Below are 6,550 nucleotides of genomic sequence, written 5' to 3' on the forward strand. Positions count from 1 at the left end.
CAGATACAGTTGAAGCTGAAGACATGTGTTTCTTTGCAGAAGCCATAGACAAATCTGTTCGTGATGCCCTATCAAGCCGCAATGAATCTTTCATTGACGCATTTCACAACGCCATAAAGAGAGGCGATTCATGGAATTATAGTTAGTCAGGTTGGATCGACTTGTTACAACATTCCAGATCCATTGACCTAAGGGACTAATCAAGTCGGCACCAGCCATCAAGAAGCAGCACTAGCTGGTAATGGTGACATCCATGCACTTCAAGGTTCATTTGAACAAACTCTAGGTACTACTATGAATCAGATACGGTACAATCCTAGACCGTCAATACAGCATGTGCAACAGCCGGCGGGGCAGAGTTAGAACCAAATGATCAATTTCGGCACATCAGGCCACATACCGTCGTCGGCTCAAAAAATAGCACCATTGATTCAGAGGATCCGTAGAGATATAGATCCTTATGTCTACAATCAGAGACTTCAAGCAGCAAGCCAGCAGAAGAACTAGCAGATTGAGATTCCACAAGGGTATCACTATGGCACAGATTATAACACTCTCCACATGATGCCAAATCCAGGATATCAGGGCACGTGGGATTTCAATCCACAGATGGGTCAGCAAGTACCAAGAAATCCAAATCCGCAAGCTGACGAGTTGCTGCTGAAGGTGACCGAGATGATGAAGAATTAGTTTGGCCTGAAGCCAAATGGGCTGACCTTTTTGTACAAACACCCATATCTAGAGTCGTATGATTTGGTCGCTCTTCCTACAAATTACAGGCTCCCAGAGTTTGCCAAGTTCACTAGTCAAGGTAGTACAAGCACTATAGAGCATGTCAGTCGGTATCTTACACAATTGGGTGAAGCATCACTTGAGGATGTCCATCGAGTTCGTTTCTTCTCCTTATCCCTATCAGGGCCAGCCTTCACTTGGTTTTCGTCACTACCAATCAACTCCATTGCCAATTGGGCTGACCTAGAGAAGAAGTTTCATACATATTTCTACACTAGGATTGGGGAAAAGAAGATAACCAATTTGACAACCATGAGACAGAGGACTAACGAATCCGGTACTGAGTTTATTTAGAGATTTCGAGAGACTAGGAACTTGTGCTTCTCATTGAGCTTGGCCGATGATCAGCTAGCTACTTTAGCTGTCCAGGGAATGCTGCCAATGTGGAAAGAAAAGCTGCTAGGACAAGAATTTGACAACTTGGGTCAATTGGTTCAGCGAGTAGCAGCGCTCAATAGCCAATTCTAGAGTATACGCAGAGATACCCGATTCCAGAAGAGTACCACCGTAGCCGAAGCTTATGATCCATACTCAGTCGATGACAGCTATGAGGATGAAGAAGAAGAGGTTGTTGCAGCTGAATGGAATTGGGGCAAGAAGACAGTGATTATGCCAAATCCTTGGGGAAGAGGAATCGAGGAGAGCTATGACTTTGATGTCACAAAATCGGATAAGCTCTTTGACTTTTTACTTGAGAAGGGCCAGATCAAATTGCCGGACTATCATGTTATGTTGCCCCCTGAACAATTGAAGAATAAGAAGTTCTACAAGTTTCATAATGCTACTTCTCATTCCACCAATGAATGCAGAATTTTCCGACAGCATATACAGAGAGCTATTCAGCAAGGGAGGCTCAAGATCGATACGCCTCGAAAGATGAAAGTTGATGATAATCCTTTCCTAGGAGATCAAAATATGGTTGATGTTGGGCTATTCAAAGGAAAAACTAAGGTTCTAACATCAGCCAAATCAAGAGAAGCTGGAACAGTTGATCCCAAGATGCAAATATCGACTGATGAATATAGAGAGATTAGAAAACGTCGTGATCAGCAAAAGAGCTGATATAAATAGGGGAAGCGTCAAAGGATGGGATGACAAAGCCATGAGTTACATCTCAGATCCTGTTGAATAAGTGGCAGCGGTAGAAGGAAAAGGATTATCAGTGATGGTTAGAGGATCAAGAATACCAGCGTCAACTAGAAGAAGAGAGGTATGAAAGGAGGCAAGCCGAATCGCACTGGAATTGTCCTTTCTTCAGATACTGCTGGAATGAAGATTTGAAGTTGCCTATCAGACATGACTGTCTAGAATGCAACAATCAATATTGGGGATTTAGGCAATCTCAAATCAATCACCGGTCTATCCATGTCTAGGACTCATGTCATCATAATAATATGGATCGACGCTTAAAAAATAAAAGTATTCATGATCATGAAGAAGGAAGCAACCAGAGAGAACACGTTTGGCAGGAAGGCCAATGGTGCCCCGAAGGTTTAACAAGGAGCCAGAAGAGAAGAGTGCAATGCTTAAGGAATAAGGAAATAGAACAAGCTTAGCCATCCGGTAAAACTCAAGTACGGCGTGCAAGGCAAACAGCCGATAGAGGGCAACCATCGGCTAATATCCAAATGGCTTTTCTGTTGCCATCGAAATTTAGAGCTCCAACAGATCAAGAGATTTATTCAGATTCTGATGAATTGGAGTATGAGGAAATAGTTGCCAAGTTGACGGTTGTACAACAAGCAATATTTGATAAGCCAGTCAAACATCGGCACTTGAAGGCTTTATACAAGAAAGGTTTTGTTGATGGGAAGCCGATGAACAGGATGTTGGTGGACGGAGGTGCTTCTGTCAACCTTATGCCATACACCACTTTTCGTGAGCTTAGCAAGGGACCAGGAGATTTTCTTGAAACCGACATGATGCTTAGAGACTTCGAAGGAAATACATCTAAGACCCGGGGGGCAATAAACATTGAGCTAACAATCGGGAGTAAAACTCTGCTCACCATATTCTTTGTCATTGATGGAAAAGGGTCATATAGTTTGCTCCTTGGTCATGATTGGATCCATGCAAACTACTGCATACCATCGACCATGCATCAGTGTTTGATTCAATGGCATGGAGATGATGTCGAATTGGTTCGCGCTGATGAATCCGTAAGCATCGCAACAGCCGATCCAGTCTTTTGGGAACTAGGAGATTTCGAGTGTTTTTCTGGCAAGACATGGGAAGGAGGCTTCATTAAAATCAGCAATGAAAGCCAACAGCCGATGCAAGCGATCGGCTCTGAGAGTTTGTTTTAGTAGAAAAGTCACAACTGTTACGTCGGCCATTGGATCAAAGGAAAATGAGTATTAAGTCTTGGAGATGGGTTTAGGCCGACGTATGTGAAGGCTAAGTTAAAGTTTAAGTGTGACTCAGAGTTAATGGATTTCTTAAGAGAAGTTTTGTTTCGCTTAGTAGGACGCTTTACCTGGGTTGATTACTTGTCTGAACTTTTATATGGAAAGTTCTACGGGACGTTATCCTAGCGTCTGATCAACACTTGGTAGCCGATTCATTCTCGGCTCTAATAGCCGGTACCAGGAGGGTATCGCCTCTAGTTCATAAAGTAAACATCTTCAAAGATAGTAAGAGCCGATACGATATGTATCGTCTATAGAGCGAAAAACAAAAGAGCAAGAAACATTCACAATCATACACAAGAGCATTGCACTAAGGCACATTCATGAAAGAACAGGAGTCTTTGTTCATCAGATTACCCTAAGTACAGACTAATCGAAGATCTTGTTCACCACATCCTGAGTGGATGTGATATCTACTACGGTCTCCGTTGCAATAGTGAATTCTTCAAGCAGGTCCTTGTGCTCCTTAGGGCCGTCGCCCATCAGGAAACCTATTTCCATGGCGTGAGGCTCGTACCCCGTTTGGACTTGTGCCGCGGTTAGCGGCACCGTCGCACCATGATGAACGCCATGGAGGGTGATCTCCCAAACATGGACCGGGATGTCTTGGAGACGAGCATCGATGGAGGAACCCCGGGCATTGATAGCGTCTACGGCCACGTTCGCCGCTAGTTGGAGAGATTCCAACTATGCTGTCAAGGCTGACAATCACGAGAACAAGAAGACGGTCAAGATGAACATAATGGAAGTCAGAGCAAAAGCCTTCATGGGATTCATCTTACCTGCCACCATGGCATCGGATTCGGCCAGCCGCGCTCGGACGGCGCTAGCCTCCTCCTCAGCCACGTGAAGGGCGTCCAAGGAAACCCCGAGGCAAATCTCCAGTTGGCTGTTCTCCCAAGTCACCTCGGAGTAACGGTTTTGAGCCATCCTCCACTCATGAAGATAGCGTCAGGCGTCTTCGCCGTTGTAGGAATCAGAAGAATCCAACGATGAGGCTGGCACAGAAGAAGCAGCGTCAGAAGGCCCGCTGGCCCTAGGAAGGGGACGGAGACTGTCATTCACAACAAACCTATAGGTGAATCAGAACTGTTCATCATCATAAACAAGAAATGTCGATCTCACCTCATGCGCCGAAGACGCTGATTCATCGACATATTCTCTTCTAGGATTTCCTCCACCGCGTGCTTGCCTCGGTTATCTTTGCCGGCCATGAAGAATGATTGGATCTATGAAAGGCAGAAGGAAAGACCACTATAGGGTTTCGACAGGCGAAGAAGAGCAAAGAAATAGTTTCGGATGGAGATGTGTTCGAGGCGAAAGACATCGGCTGGTATTTGAAGACATGAAGTGAAGGGACGGACGCCTCGGGACGCACAAAAGGCAACCACAATTAATAGGCGGTGAAGCGCCACTTCACCAATGTCGAAGAGAATACAACACCAAATGACTGAGGATAGAAGATCGAGGGGCTCTCTTAATAAAAGCCATGTTTCTAGACTTAATTAAATTAAGATTAGGAGTCTGGGATCGGCTGTATCGAATTAGCTCTTTGGCCGAAACAAAAATGCAATTGAACAATAGGGAATACGATCGATTCTACACAAGCTAATGATCTCAAGGCTAATTCAGATTGCTCAACATGTTCTGACCTTAACCAGCAATTCCCGCTTCTCTTGTTGGATGACATCAGGTGTCTTAGCCAAACTAGACTTGTGACAATCAATGGCAGTAGGATTCTGGAAAAGGCCTGGCATGGACTACTTTCGGGAGCCAAGAATAGAGGAGCCGAACGATCTACCAAGCGAAGACTACGAGAATTTTGTAATGAACAACTTAGAAGATTTGAGTTGCTTTCGGTTGCGTGCTCTTGAAAACTTTGAAGCCGATAGACTAAGGATTGAGGGTCAAAGTTAAGCAATTTTCTGAGGGAAACTTAGTCTAGAAAATGAAATCGCTGATCGAGTCAGGGGGCAGCAAATTCGGTGAAAAGTCACCCAACTGGGAAGGACCTTACCGGATCAGATGTTATGCACCTGATAATACTTGTATTCTGAAGACACTGAGAAGGGAAAGGAAATTTGGCAGAGCAATCAAATGGGAAATATTTGAAGGAATATTACACTAGCATTTGGATTGACACTTAACAACCGATTTGCTCGGCCGTCAGTTTTAATAGCTGATACGAGAAGGGTATCGTTGCTAGTGAGAGGGTAAACTCGAAGGGGTGAAAGCCGGTATGATGTGTATCGATTATGCCAACAGAATGATGCGTACAAAATGAAACATGAAACAGAGGGAAATCACTCAAGGCAAGAAAGTTGTTTGCTAAACGCCACCTATTACAAGCTACGGGCTAGAAAATACTTTGCCTACTATATCATCGGCCAGGGTATTGAAAGCTACAGAGTTGGCGGTGCTCATAAAATCCTCAACCAAGCGGTCGTGCTCCCCAGGGTACGTTGCGTCTGGAAAACCATGGGGAAGAAGCTGAAGAGTATGACCCAAACGGGCTTGTGCAGCAGCCAACGCCATGGCGGCTCCATGGAGAACTCCTTGAAGGGCGACCTCCCTAACACAATTTGGGATGTCGTGCAAGAGAACCACTAGAACGGCGCCCCTGGCATTGATGAATCCCACTGCATGATCCGTGGCTGATCGAAGACTCTCCAACTGAGCAGTTAAATCTAAAATATTCAAGGAAAGAGTGATCAGAAGTCTTGAGGACAAAATCAAGGAAAAATAACGGCAGACATCTCACCCATGATTCTAGCTTCAGCCCTGGCCAACCTTTCTCTCATAAGGCTGATCTCGGGGGGTGATCGGTCTTCAATCATGGCCAGAGCCGATTCTGGTAGGGAAAGGTAGTTGGCTAGATGCTGGTCGGTCTGATCAATGGAGGCTAGCAGATCGTTGTTACTGATCTGTCGCCTCGAATGATGGGGAAATTGGTGGCAGATTGATGCCAAAGAAGACCGCGAGGGTTGGGCAGCGCTCGCCCTTCGATCCGGAGCAATGGGAGCGCCGCAAGATGCGTCCTCTTGACGACGAGGGCATTGACGTGATGATGTAGATCTGTTGAGGGCTTCTTCAATAGACCTCTTGTTGTTCTCCATAACCTCAAACCCACGGAAAGGCAGGAAATATGCTAAAGACGAAGAAGGTTTGAGACGAAGAGGGTTGTTTTTCGACTCACAGCCATAGCCCGAATATATAGCCCGGGAGAGCGAAAAGATAGGTTTCAATGGAGATGTGAAATTGGAAGCAGAAACAGAAATAGATCAGCACTCCGGGAATTTAGGGGATAGATAACGAAGAGATAACGGACTTGAATTTATTACTTCTCCAGA

This window comes from Miscanthus floridulus, chromosome 10 (genome assembly GCF_019320115.1).
Source record: "Miscanthus floridulus cultivar M001 chromosome 10, ASM1932011v1, whole genome shotgun sequence".
Taxonomy (NCBI): Eukaryota; Viridiplantae; Streptophyta; class Magnoliopsida; order Poales; family Poaceae; genus Miscanthus; species Miscanthus floridulus.